This window comes from Bidens hawaiensis, unplaced genomic scaffold (assembly GCF_021521415.1).
Source record: "Bidens hawaiensis isolate Kalapana, Puna unplaced genomic scaffold, B.hawaiensis_p1.1 tig00013187_1, whole genome shotgun sequence".
NCBI classification, from domain to species: Eukaryota; Viridiplantae; Streptophyta; class Magnoliopsida; order Asterales; family Asteraceae; genus Bidens; species Bidens hawaiensis.
Window position 1 is genome coordinate 65,388 of NW_027492113.1, and position 14,689 is coordinate 80,076.

Genomic DNA, 14,689 nt, shown 5'->3' on the forward strand with positions numbered 1-14,689 from the left:
AAAAGCTGAAAGTTGAGCTTGGGCATAACACGAATAAAGCTCGAGGTGGCTCAACAAGCTATCTCATATATTTTTTATTTCTTCCACTTATAGATACATATGTTTCTTGTAGTGACGTGCACGTGGTTTAGTTTGGTTTTGAGCCCCAACCGAGCCAAAATTGAATAGTTTGCTTCTTGAAGTTCTTAACCAACCTATTTTTTTTCTCGGTTTTGCTTCAATTTACCATTCATTATGTATAATAGTTTTTGTGGTTGAAAAGTTTTGAGCTTTACTAAAATGATCCTAAGTAATGAATCTTGACTTTGATTTGAAACCGAAACCAGACCATAAAAATAGTTTACTAAAACAAATAGTCTGTTTTAATTTGGTTAGTTAAATGGGTAAGCCAACCAATCCATTTAAAAAGAGATTAATATAATACATACATACACACACACACATATATATATATATATAATTTCTTTATTAGCTAATGAGTTAGACTCAACCAGCATCGGATAAAAAACCAAGATTTAGGATGGATACTGCAAGATCTTAAGTTCAAATCTGATTATACCTAGGTTTTACCGCAAGGTGCCTTTAGGTGACATTTTTTCCCGAAACACGAGATGGTAGGTCTAGAGATGGGCTAATATATCAAACTGAAATTGAACCGATTTGAAACCGATTATCTAGAAACCGGTTTGTAATTTTCTCCATCAAAATCGATTAACCAAACCGAAACTAACCAAAACTTGTCGAAACCCAAACCGAAACCAAAACTGATTATAACATGGTCAAAGGAATAATAATAATTCGTGACATGTAAGTTAGGTTGGTTATTCTTTATTCATGTAACACTAGTCATCATCTTCTTCATTCTCAAAACCAAAACCCTAGAAATGTCAATTTATGGGTTTTAGACCTCTGCAAACATCCAAAATCCACCAATTCACACAATGCCGGAATCCAAACCCTTCCAATTCCGATCATCCGCCGTCAAAATCCCACAATTCCACCCAATTCACCACCGTCACCTCATTTCGCATCAATTACTTCACTAATCAACGATTCCAAACACCATTTCACTCAATTCATCTCTTCAATCAACCAATTCCAATTGAATACACAAAAACCCCCAAATTTGTTAAACCCTAACCCTAACCTTAAACTCTCCGAACCCTCAAAACCACAGCTGAACCTTAAAAACTCCGAGGTTTCAAAACCGGTTCCGGTTCTATGCTCGGCTTCATTATCGTTGACCAACGCCGACGAGTTGACTCAGTCGAGTAAGACTGACTCAGTGAATCACTCAGTTGCTTCAGTAATCACCGATTCTAAACAGTCATTCACTCAATTCGTGTCTTCAATTAACAAATTCCAGCAAATAATCCAAAAACCCCCAAATTTGTTAAACCTTAAAAACTCCGAAGAGTCTGGTGAGTTGACTCAGTCGAGTAAGAGTCAGTTAATTACTTCAATAGTTAACAAATTCCAACAAATAATCCAAAAAAACCCAAAATTGTTAAACTTTAATTCTAATTCTAATTCATCGGTTTTATGTTCGGCTTCGTTATCGTTGACTGAGGAGTCCGGCGAGTTGACTCAGTCAAGTAAGAGCCAGACTCAGTTAATGAGTCTAAATGATGATGAGAGGGTGTTGATAAGTGAGGTGTTGGTGAGGAACAAGGACGGTGAGGAGCTCGAACGGAAGGATTTGGAGGAAGAGGCGATTGCCGCGTTGAAGAAATGCCGGTCGAATTCGGCGTTGACGGTACGGGAAGTGCAGGAGGATGTGCATCGGATTATTGGGAGTGGGTATTTTTCTTCGTGTATGCCGGTTGCGGTTGATACTCGGGATGGGATTCGGTTGGTGTTTCAGGTATTAAGTTTATGCTGAAAAAGGTTATAATTTAGGTTTCGTATGCGTGTAATCTGATAGGATTGTAAACGTCTAAACGAACCACACATTCAGGGAACTGTTCTTGAACCATTTGGCGGCAGGAAGTTCGTTTATTTAATAAACGAATGGACATGAACGAGTACAAACGAGTACAAACATGTTCGTTTAATTACCCCGGTTTATGCCTGTTTATGACTCTTACTCGACTGAGTCAAACCAAGACATGAACGCATGTTTTGTTTGTGAACATTCGTTTATTTACCCAGGTTTATGCCTGTTTGTATATGTTCACTTAATCCATTTAACCATGTAATTTCATCAAAATTTAAAAATAATAAAACATGCTAGTAACGCACCACTATCGTTGCTACATTATTTGTTCATTTAGTTATACTAATTGCCGTTTGTTTAGGATGTTAATGATTGAACATAAACGAGTGCAGACATGTTCATTTTCTTGACGAACGGACATGAACAAGAAAATTCGCCCGTTTAGATGTTTGTGTTTGTGTGCGTGTTTGGTTAAAGTTAAATGAATGAACATGAACAAGAAAATCCGTCCCTTTAATTGTTCATGTTCGGTTAAAGTTAAATTAACGAACACAAATTTGTTCCCGTTCTTGTTCGTTCGTTTACAGACCTATGTGATCACCAGTATTCAGTTTGATATACATTTGAATAGCATAATCATAATGATTACACATGAAGTTTTAACCTTTTTATTATATTTAGTTTACACTACTATATTTTGGCATAAGGTAGAACCAAACCAAGATTTTCAAGGTCTGATATGTGAAGGAGCCAATGCTTTGCCAACAAAATTCATAGAGGATAAATTTCGCGACAGATATGGTATGATTAACATAAACATTTTTCGTGTAATTTAAAGTTTCATACTTTTCTTTTATTAATTGAACTTTTGTTAAGTTATGCAGGAAAAATTGAAAATGTAAGGCGTTTGGATGAAGTTATAAACTCGATCAATGGATGGTATATGGAGCGTGGCCTTTTTGGCTTGGTTAGCATTTGATCCCATTTCCATTTGTTTGACTTTAATACAGTTATTTAACTAACTGTTTTTTGAGGAGATTATTAGGTTTCTGGAGTTGAGATTCTTTCTGGTGGCATCTTGAGGTTACAAGTATCGGAAGCAGAGGTTAACAATATATCCGTACGTTTTCTTAATAAAACGTAAGAGTACATTTTTTATTTTCTGCTAATATTTTTAAAGATTTCAATTGATAATATGTGAAGTGTTAGTGTTATAACTTATACCATATATGTTGGTTTTCTTATTCCAGTGGTGAGCCAACTACGGGTAAAACGAGGCCCGAGACGATACTTCGCCAACTTAATACAAAAAAGGGGCAGGTATTACACTATTACTTTAAGGGCTTTCTTCCAAAAAATTTGTTTTTTTTCAACAGAAATTTATGTTATATTTTAGGTGTATAGTGTTAGGATTAAACGCACACACGAAACTGAACACACACACGAAAGCAGTAAACGAACACGAGGATTTAACGTGGTTCGGTCTAAACTGACCTACGTCCACGGGTGGCAACTAGGTATATCTTTATTGAGTGACAAATATTACAAGTACATTATGTTGTTTATATAGAGACTGAACTAGGGTTAGTAAATTATTATGCAAGAAATCTAAACCGGGCCGGGCTTGGGCCCGACCGCCCACACCCGTCTCCTCTTTTGACTTCATATAATAAACCGGGCCAACAAGGCCTACGAACCCAACAATCTCCCACTCGGAGGCCTTGAGTACTCTCGTCTGCACTCCTGATTGTACTTCTGTAATCTGAACATTAAACTTCTTCTAGTTGCCACCGCCTTCTCATCAATTAACCTGAAGGCCCGTTGAAGCTCCCCGGAGCTCCAACACGTCAGTCATGGCTGAAACTGCCCCTGACCCGTTCTCTGTCCCTACCGGCTCCCACTGTAACGAACTACCGGATCCTGAGATAACCTGAGAACAAACACTCTCCATATTCAGCAAGTAATTCATTGGAGAGACTTTTACAGCTGGAATACTGGTTTTCTTAATCCACTGTCGACCTGGAACTGTAACTGAAACACGACCTGTGCTCCCACTCTCACGATGTCCACCAACTGATTTAATCTTCCTAGCTCGTTCATCCTGAATCTTCACTTTGGCTCTGGGTTTGTTACTTGCAAAACGAACCTTCTTCTGCCCACGAGATTCTGTGAACCGGACTTTGTCTTTCACCAAAACTGGATCCACTCCTTTCGGTGACATATCGACCATATACAACGAACCCATTTTCTTGCCACGAGCAACAACGAGATTCCCTTTGACTACTTTCCACAGCCCATTCCCGAACTTAACATCGTGCCCCTGGTCATCCAACTGCCCAACTGAAATCAAACGTTTCTTCAAACTTGGAATAACCCTCACGTCTTTCAAAGTCCAAGAAGTACCGGCTGAAGTTATCAAATCAACGTCTCCCATACCCGTAACCTCTAAAATATCATCATTCGCTAGTCGAACCTTTCCAAAATCCCCAAATTTAAGATTCTTCATCGTTTCACTACAGTGAGTGGCATGAAACGATGCACCAGAATCCATCACCCAAGCATCAACGCTACTCTCAACACTACAAACCAAAGCCTCATCACTACTGACCCCGTCATCTGTGTCGTCTTCTGTAACGCTCACCTCTTTCTTACCATTCGGACACTGATTCCTGAAGTGTCCTTTCTCTTTACAACCCCAACATTCAATATCCTTACGAGTCTTAGACTGACTCCTCTTCCTGCTCCCACTGCCTCGCTGTTTTCCCCTACCTCTACCTTCTGTGACTAGCATATTGCCTGATGATTCACCTGAACTTCTGCGTCTTGAATCTTCTCCCAGAATCAGATCTCGAATCCCATCGAAAGTAATATTTGTAGACGAACTACAAACTGCAGTCACTGTTTGCGACCAACTGTCGGGCAAAGAGGATAATAACAAGAGGCCTTGAACTTCATCATCAAACTTAATGTCAACTGACACTAAGCGGGACAAGATCGAATTAAGATTATTGATATGAGTTGTAACTGACCCACCCTCTTTCATTCTTGTTGTCACTAGCTCTCGGATAAGATAGACTTTATTCGCTGCCGAAGTGTTAGGATTAAACGCACACACGAAACCGAACACGACACGAAAGCAATAAACGAACACGAGGATTTAACGTGGTTCGGTCTAAACTGACCTACGTCCACGGGTGGCAACTAGGTATATCTTTATTGAGTGACCAAATATTACAAGTACATAATGTTGTTTATATAGAGACTGAACTAGGGTTAGTAAATTATTATGCAAGAAATCTAAACCGGGCCGGGCTTGGGCCCGACTGCCCACACCCGTCTCCTCTTTTGACTTCATATAATAAATCTGGCCAACAAGGCCTACGAACCCAACAATCTCCCACTCGGAGGCCTTGAGTACTCTCGTCTGCACTCCTGATTGTACTTCTGTAATCTGAACATTAAACTTCTTCTAGTTGCCACCGCCTTCTCATCAATTAACCTGAAGGCCCGTTGAAGCTCCCCAGAGCTCCAACACGTCAGTCATGGCTGAAACTGCCCCTGACCCGTTCTCTGTCCCTACCGGCTCCCACTGTAACGAACTACCGGATCCTGAGATAACCTGAGAACAAACACTCTCCATATTCAGCAAGTAATTCATTAGAGAGACTTTTACAGCTGGAATACTGGTTTTCTTAATCCACTGTCGACCTGGAACTGTAACTGAAACACGACCTGTGCTCCCACTGTCACGATGTCCCCCAACTGATTTAACCTTCCTAGCTCGTTCATCCTGAATCTTCACTTTGGCTCTGGGTTTGTTACTTGCAAAACGAACCTTCTTCTGCCCACGAGATTCTGTGAACCGGATTTTGTCTTTCACCAAAACTGGATCCACTCCTTTCGGTGACATATCGACCATATTCAACGAACCCATTTTCTTGCCACGAGCAACAACGAGATTCCCTTTGACTACTTTCCACAGCCCATTCCCGAACTTAACATCGTGCCCCTGGTCATCCAACTGCCCAACTGAAATCAAACGTTTCTTCAAACTTGGAATAACCCTCACGTCTTTCAAAGTCCAAGAAGTACCGGCTGAAGTTATCAAATCAACGTCTCCCATACCCGTAACCTCTAAAATATCATCATTCGCTAGTCGAACCTTTCCAAAATCTCCAAATTTAAGATTCTTCATCGTTTCACTACAGTGAGTGGCATGAAACGATGCACCAGAATCCATCACCCAAGCATCAACGCTACTCTCAATACTACAAACCAAAGCCTCATCACTACTGACCCCGTCATCTGTGTCGTCTTCTGTAACGTTCACCTCTTTCTTACCATTCGGACACTGATTCCTGAAGTGTCCTTTCTCTTTACAACCCCAACATTCAATATCCTTACGAGTCTTAGACTGACTCCTCTTCCTGCTCCCACTGCCTCGCTGTTTTCCCCTACCTCTACCTTCTGTGACTAGCATATTGCCTGATGATTCACCTGAACTTCTGCGTCTTGAATCTTCTCCCAGAATCAGATCTCGAATCCCATCGAAAGTAATATTTGTAGACGAACTACAAACTGCAGTCACTGTTTGCGACCAACTGTCGGGCAAAGAGGATAATAACAAGAGGCCTTGAACTTCATAATCAAACTTAATGTCAACTGACACTAAGCGGGACAAGATCGAATTAAGATTATTGATATGAGTTGTAACTGACCCACCCTCTTTCATTCTTGTTGTCACTAGCTCTCGGATAAGATAGACTTTATTCGCTGCCGAAGGCTTCTCATACATGTTGGATAGCGCCTCCATCATACCACGGGCTGTGGTTTCTTTCATGACGTTAAACGCCACATCTTCCGACAACGACAATGTAATACAAGCCCTAGCTTTCTTGTCTAACTTCTTCCAATCTGCTTCTGACAACTTTTCTGGTTTTTCATCCTCAAACACTACATCAAAGTCTTTCTGACAAAGTAGTGCCTCAATCTGCATCTTCCACCAACCAAACTTCCGTCCGTCAAACTTCTGTATCGAAACCTTTCCGTCTTCTGCCATGGCAATGACTAAAACGAAAAACTGGATAAAACAGAGACAGACAAGGCAACACGAGCCTGAACTTAACGATTGTTCTACTGAACTCTGTTAAAAAATCAACCTATTTTAAACGTGCAGCGGAATAACGAACTAAAAATCAGAAAACTGAAACTTTAAACTGAAACGATAAAACCTGACAAACGCGGTTGGTACTGGTTCTAAGTTTCTTTAACGCTTCTTCTGACTTAACAACTGTTCTTCAAAAATAGGATCTTGATTCAATTGCTCTTGACCCAAATAATTCTCTCGGTTAATTAACAAAAGAAAAAACTAAAAAGGACTTTTTTTTTTCTTTTACGTTATACGGATTGCAACAAAGGAAAAAATATTCCTTTACTTTTTCTTGATAGCAACGAACTCCAAGAAAAAATAATAATTCAGCTTCCTTTTCACTTTGTTCAATCCCAAGTATTGTCTCTGCTCGAAACAATGGCGAATTTCAAAACTCCGAAAACGCACAGGTTCTCTACCAAAACTAAACTTCGCCAATTCTAAGCTATGGTCGAACAGACAATCAAGAACTCAGCGACGCTAGACACCTGCCTTAGAGTTCACGGTGACGATCTTTGATTTCTGGATCTGACCGAGTAAACAAGAGAGGTCGCGGTGGTGGCGATGCGGTGCTCAAGTACTTTCAAACAGAATCTCAACTCAGTACGTCGAACAGCGACGGCGGCCGTAAACCCTGACGACGACTTGTTGCGGCAGCAACAAAACTCGGTGGCAGCGGTTAATTATCTGCCGACCCTTATCGATTCTGATGCGGCGGTAACGAGCGACTCTACGTGTTCTTCGTGTGATCCGAACCTAAGCTCTGATACCACTTGTTAGGATTAAACGCACACACGAAACCGAACACGACACGAAAGCAATAAACGAACACGAGGATTTAACGTGGTTCGGTCTAAACTGACCTACGTCCACGGGTGGCAACTAGGTATATCTTTATTGAGTGACCAAATATTACAAGTACATAATGTTGTTTATATAGAGACTGAACTAGGGTTAGTAAATTATTATGCAAGAAATCTAAACCGGGCCGGGCTTGGGCCCGACCGCCCACACCCGTCTCCTCTTTTGACTTCATATAATAAATCGGGCCAACAAGGCCTACGAACCCAACACGAAGGCTTCTCATACATGTTGGATAGCGCCTCCATCATACCACGTGCTGTGGTTTCTTTCATGATGTTAAACGCCACATCTTCCGACAACGACAATGTAATACAAGCCCTAGCTTTCTTGTCTAACTTCTTCCAATCTGCTTCTGACAACTTTTCTGGTTTTTCATCCTCAAGCACTACATCCAAGTCTTTCTGACAAAGTAGTGCCTCAATCTGCATCTTCCACCAACCGAACTTCTGTCCGTCAAACTTCTGTATCGAAAACTTTCCGTCTTCTGCCATAACAATGACTAAAACGAAAAACTGGATAAAAAACAGAGACAGACACAGCAACACGAACCTAAACTTAACGACTGTTCTACTGAACTCTGTTAAAAAATCAACCTATTTTAAACGTGCAGCGGAATAACGAACTAAAAATCAGAAAACTGAAACTTTAAACTGAAACGATAAAACCTGACAAACTCGGTTGGTACTGGTTCTAAGTTTCTTTAACGCTTCTTCTGACTTAACAATCGTTCTTCAAAAATAGGATCTTGATTCGCTCGTTCTTGACTCGACCTTTGCTTAAATGGATCTCGGGCCCAACAAAATAAACAAGCTAGATCTACTAGCCCAAAATTGATGGTCCAAAGCTTAAAAAAATGAATTCTTGGTTTGGGACTTTGATCACGTGCTTCTCCACAAAAGAAAAAAATAATTCCCAAAGCCTTTACCCACAAAATTCACTCTCTTCTTCTGCTCAAATAATTACCGAAATCAAATCGGAACTCCTCAACCTTCTTCTTCTAAACTAACACCCTGACCATACTATCACAAGTTCTAATCTTCTTTGGTCAGTGATTGAACTGCCGAAAACGAACTGATCGACGGCGTGAATAACTACGGTGGTTACTGGTGGTGTATGGCGGTGGACTGAACCCTAGTCGCGATCGTCGGGCTGGGTTTAGTGGCGGCGAAACAGCGGCGGCGTAAACCCTAACGACAATCGGAGAACCGTAGCGGCGGCGGAACCCTAGCGCAGTAGGGTGGCGGCGGCTGGATGGTTTGGCGGCGACTCGGCTGGTTCAACGTGTTCTTCGTGTGATCTGAACCTAAGCTCTAGATACCACTTGTTAGGATTAAACGCACACACGAAACTGAACACACACACGAAAGCAGTAAACGAACACGAGGATTTAACGTGGTTCGGTCTAAACTGACCTACGTCCACGGGTGGCAACTAGGTATATCTTTATTGAGTGACAAATATTACAAGTACATAATGTTGTTTATATAGAGACTGAACTAGGGTTGGTAAATTATTATGCAAGAAATCTAAACCGGGCCGGGCTTGGGCCCGACCGCCCACACCCGTCTCCTCTTTTGACTTCATATAATAAACCGGGCCAACAAGGCCTACGAACCCAACACATAGTATGCTTCAAGCAAAAAGAGATGTTGATACATTGCTAGCAATGGGTATCATGGAGGATGTTAGCATTATCCCACAGCCTGCTGGAGGTAAGTATTGAGCATGACATATTATATAAACTACCCAAAAAAAAATTATGAATAGTGTCCATACATTTATTTCAGATTTTCACTATTATTATGCCTTCATTTTGTGATCGGTTTTTACTGCCACTCATGATACGTCCCACACGTTTGGTTCTACTATTTGTTAACTGAAATTTTAATTGTCAATCTGTAATAGCTATTAATCAATTTAAAATCTTAATGGCATGTAACATGGTATTCTAACAGAGAAAATTAAATTATTGTGTTACTGAACTTTTAAAATCCCAAACATATACAGCAAAAAATTAGGATAAATCGTTCATATGATGTCATTAGATAATATAGCAACATATTTATATAAAATTGAATACATTGGACTTCTGAATGTATTTGCCAGTGCATCGTTATTGGATTTAATAGTTGGTATAATTCTATGAACAGAGAAGTTATCCTTACGTACTGTAAATATTTTTGAGTTTTCTAAAAATAGTTTTGAGTACATTGGATATAGTAGTTGTGTAAGCTGTACCCGTTTTTCTCTTTAGGTTCAGTTTCGGTTTATCAATTCTTGGCAAATCGGTTAACGGGTCGGTCCAGGTGTTACTCGGCGTACCTCAATTGAGTAAATTTGCTAAGCGATTATGCAGCAGTTTGTTGAGTGCTATCTAAAGATATTAACCTTATGATATTAAACTCTTTAGAAAGGCTATGTACAATACTTTATATATTACACAATTTTGTGTCCAGTTTTATATTTTTTCACTCTTAAAGTCCTAAGAATATGACATTTAATCGTCAACTCGTTTTTGTACATAGATCGAAAAACAAGGTTATTCATCTGAATTAGTGATTGAGCGCTGTGTTTGTGCCTATTATTTGGACTTTAGTTTTTATCGAGTATTGAATGAACTGAAGAGTTATTATTTTACAGACTCTGGGAAGGTGGACTTGACAATTAACGCGGTTGAACGTGTAAGTGGAGGCATATCGGCTGGTGGTGGAATTTCAAGCGGGTATGTGATCTTACTGTCAGTCCATGGCGTTAGTTATGATTACAATAGCAGCATTGTAGTATTAATAATCTGAATCTTTGCGTGATCACTTCAGCTTGTATATGGTATGTGCAACGATAGTTACTTATTGGTCTTGTTTATTTGTAGGATCACAAGTGGACTAGCAGGACTAATCGGGAGGTAATAGACACAACCTTTTAATAATAAGTATGATATTTTTTTAGCATCCGTTTTTAAAAAACTAAAATTGTTTCCTTGCAGTTGTGCAGTTTATCATAGAAACCTTTTTGGAAGAAATCAAAAAGTTATTCTATCATTAGAAAGGGGGCAAATCGACTCAATCTTCCGGATCAACTACACCGATCCATGGATTGAAGGAGATGATAAACGCACAACAAGAACAATAATGATACAGGTTTATTACTTTTTTTTATTAAAAGTGACGATTCCAACCTGTTCATTTGTAAATGGAGTGGTTTCATTTTGCAACTTGTAATATTTATAAAAAAATGCAAGATAATAGTTTTGTGCTTCTTTGTAATTTAGAACTCGAGGACACCCGGGACTCTTGTTCACGGTCCTCATGGAACTCAATCCAACAACAGTAGCCCGACGATCACAAGGATTACAGGTGGCATCGAGTACAGCCGGCCATTTAGACCAAAGTGGAGTGGGACTGCAGGGCTTATTTTTCAGGTTATTCTATGGTCTCGGGTCTTCATGTATATTGAATAAATCAAGTTCATGATAAACAAATGCACAACTTTTTCCTGCCCGTATAATAAATTAATAATCTTTTACATTAATAGCGTGCTGGTGCTCGTGGTGAAAGAGGGCAACCTATGATAAAAGACTCCCTTAATCGCCCTTTAACCGCAAGGTAATAATAAACGTTTTTATTTTTTTATTATAGTTTTATTATAAAGCAATGAAGCTTAATGGTCAAACTTGACATGTTTTTTTTTCATATATGTTTTAGTGGCAATAATCATGATGATATGTTACTTGCTAAAGTTGAAAGTGTATACACCGGTTCTAGTGACCCTAGTTCTTCACTGGTAAGAATCCGTTTACCAATAAAATGGGTTGATTTGGATTATATTGGCCCTTTTTGACCGTTGACCAACCGACCCGTATTGCAGTTTGTGGTTACTATGGAGCAGGGTCTACCCGTATGGTCAGAATGGTTAGCTTTCAACAGAGTTACCGCCCGTGCACGAAAAGGTCTTGTTTTCGGACCTGCTCGGTTAAATTTAAGGTAATTTTATCCTATTTATTATCTCCACATTATTATATTTAATATTATAAGTTTATTCATTAATGTTTAATTTTGTAAAATTATAGTTTATCAGGTGGTCATGTTGAAGGTAACTTTCCTCCACATGAAGCGTTCCCGATTGGTGGAACGAACAGTGTTAGAGGTTATGAAGAAGGGGATATTGGGTCGGGAAGATCTTACGCTGTTGGTTGTGGAGAAATTTTTTTCCCAATGGTTGGTGATCCTACACTTCTAGTTCTTTGTTAAAATTTTCTATTTTACTGTCAAGTTTTAGCTATAATGATATACTTTTAAAGCACTATTGGCAACTTTATAACCAAGAAATTCACGAAAATTTTGGTATGAATTTTATTTTTTTTGTATTATTACTACTACTATTATTATTATTTTGTGAAAATGGGATATTTTGAAAAGTACTTGGTAAAAGTAGAGAATTATTTTGGTAAAAATAGTAATTTAGTGAACCCGTTATAAACTATGGTTACACTCTAAATGATTTTTTTATTTGTTAGTTTTAGTTATTATTTAACATATAATTTTAGTTTTTCGGATATTAATCGACGCCTAGGCGCAATTGTTACAACTATGATTACAATACAATTTATAGTACCATGTACAATTCAGTTTTTAATAAGTTATAAGTATCATATTTTAGACAAGAAACTGAACAACGTTATATATTTGGATTTTTTGTTAAAAGTATACATATTACAAGTTATTATAAAAATGACCCATTTTTACAAATAAAAAACTCATTTTTGTATGCGCGTGTAACATAAAGAAATAATCTTACATGGCTGTATTTAGTTTTGGAATCCGCTTTTTTATATATTTTCTTTTTATTATATATATATATATATATATTTCACTTGTATTTGCTTGCAGGTGGGGCCGGTAGAGGGAGTTATGTTTGCCGACTATGGAACTGATCTCGGATCCGGCTCAACTGTTCTTGGTACATTTCTTTTTATAAAATATATATGTAATGAGCGTTTTACTGTGACTTGATCATTTGTTGTTGTGTATTGAAGGTGATCCAGCGGGTGCAAGGTCAAAGCTGGGAAGTGGATACGGTTATGGGGTCAGTGTGCGAGTAGCCTCGCCTTTAGGGCCTCTTAGACTCGAGTACGCTTTCAGTGACCAGGGGAAAGGAAGGTTTCACTTCGGAGTCGGTCAACGAAATTGAGCTTATGTTTTGTTTAGTTGCCTTCAAATTTTGTGACATAAATGATATTATGGATCTTTGTTGGTTGAGGTAATGTGCCAAGTAATTATATTATTATTATTAATGAGAAACATAAAAGGAAGAATGCTTATGATGTTAAAAATTCTTGGTTTGTTCCAATTATGTCTTCTGTAAGTTCATTGGAAATATATATACATATTTGATATGTTCTTATGGTGTTTCCAAATGTTATATTTTTAGTTTAACAAAACGCGTGCATCTTGGCAAATAAATATACTCGTCTCGTGTGATCCTAGGCTTTTCATTCCCTCACAATGATCCATTTCACTATGTTCGAGTGATTGTCAATTGTCATTTATGCGTATTCAACGCTACCTGAGTTTGACCTCAGGATCACAAAGGCCTAACATTCTAACAATGGATGATTAAAATTTAATACAAAAATATTTTTTTTTTTTCACTTTGTTACATACATATTTCATGTCAGGCGCATAGATGAGCAAAGCTGAGTTAAAGCTCTCGTCTAAGACTGAGCACTACTTATTTTAAGGAAGTTCGAGTTTGGTTTGTTTCAAGCTTTATTTCTCAAGCTAGGTTGGCTTGTTTTAATATTTGTTAATTATTTTATTAGTATACATTTATAACTTTTTATATAAAAACATACCATATATAATTTTAATTTTATTGTCAAATTTAATTTTTTTAGTAACGGTTGCGATTGTATTTGTAGCCGAAACAATTTTCTATAGTTATATTTCTGACCGTTTTTGCGACCGAATAAACTTTCATTCTACTTTTTTTTTATATTTAACTATATTTGCGAACGAAAAATTTTGGTCAATAAACTTTCAACTGTTTTTACGACCAAATGATATTTTTTAATCATTATTTCTACTTTTTAAAACTAGCGACCATATATGCAACTGAAACACTTTCGTTCGTTACGTATCCAACAGACTAACGATTGAAAAAATCAGCTTCTATTTTGGTCATTAGTCGCTAAATTTAAGATTGCTTTTGATTTTTCCACCAATTCTGCAACCATTTTGATTTTGGTCACATATACCGTTGCTAACCACTCTGGTTAGTAACAAATTTCCGTCGCTTTGCCTATTTGTGTAGTGGCGTCACTAATATGGATAATAAACAAGATACACAAGACAATTTATTAAGTGTCTTTGTTTCTCTCCCATTACATACAATTATCTTCCGTGCCATGTACACATAATTATACGGTTATCATAGTTCTCAACCATTATATACATAATATATATTTATATTCAACTTTAACCAAAGTAGCTAAAATTAGTTAATGATATTCAAAATACATGTCAAACATATATATATGTAAATCATTTAATGTTTATATTATAAGTATTTGATTGAAGCCATTTTTATGTAATTTGTAGTAGAATTAAATGAAATAAAGACAAATGGTACAATCACCTGGAACCCAAAAGGTTACTGATATATATGTTACTATTGCATCTTCAAGCCTAGACACATTGTCACATTTGACAACCATACAAACAACATCGCGTGTGTAAATATTT

General features: G+C 38.0%; 1 pseudogene across 1 annotated transcript; it reads left to right on the top strand.

Annotated features, from left to right (window-relative positions):
- Window positions 1–925: 925 nt before the first annotated feature.
- Window positions 926–13,229, top strand: LOC143543597 (outer envelope protein 80, chloroplastic-like; annotated as a pseudogene). The gene is made up of 16 exons (XR_013137101.1): window positions 926–1,864; window positions 2,644–2,737; window positions 2,821–2,903; window positions 2,982–3,076; window positions 3,187–3,258; window positions 9,570–9,661; window positions 10,590–10,671; window positions 10,819–10,851; window positions 10,933–11,086; window positions 11,218–11,367; window positions 11,481–11,551; window positions 11,651–11,729; window positions 11,814–11,929; window positions 12,016–12,163; window positions 12,836–12,905; window positions 12,982–13,229. The product of XR_013137101.1 is annotated as an outer envelope protein 80, chloroplastic-like (transcript).
- The last annotated feature ends 1,460 nt before the right edge of the window (window positions 13,230–14,689 follow it).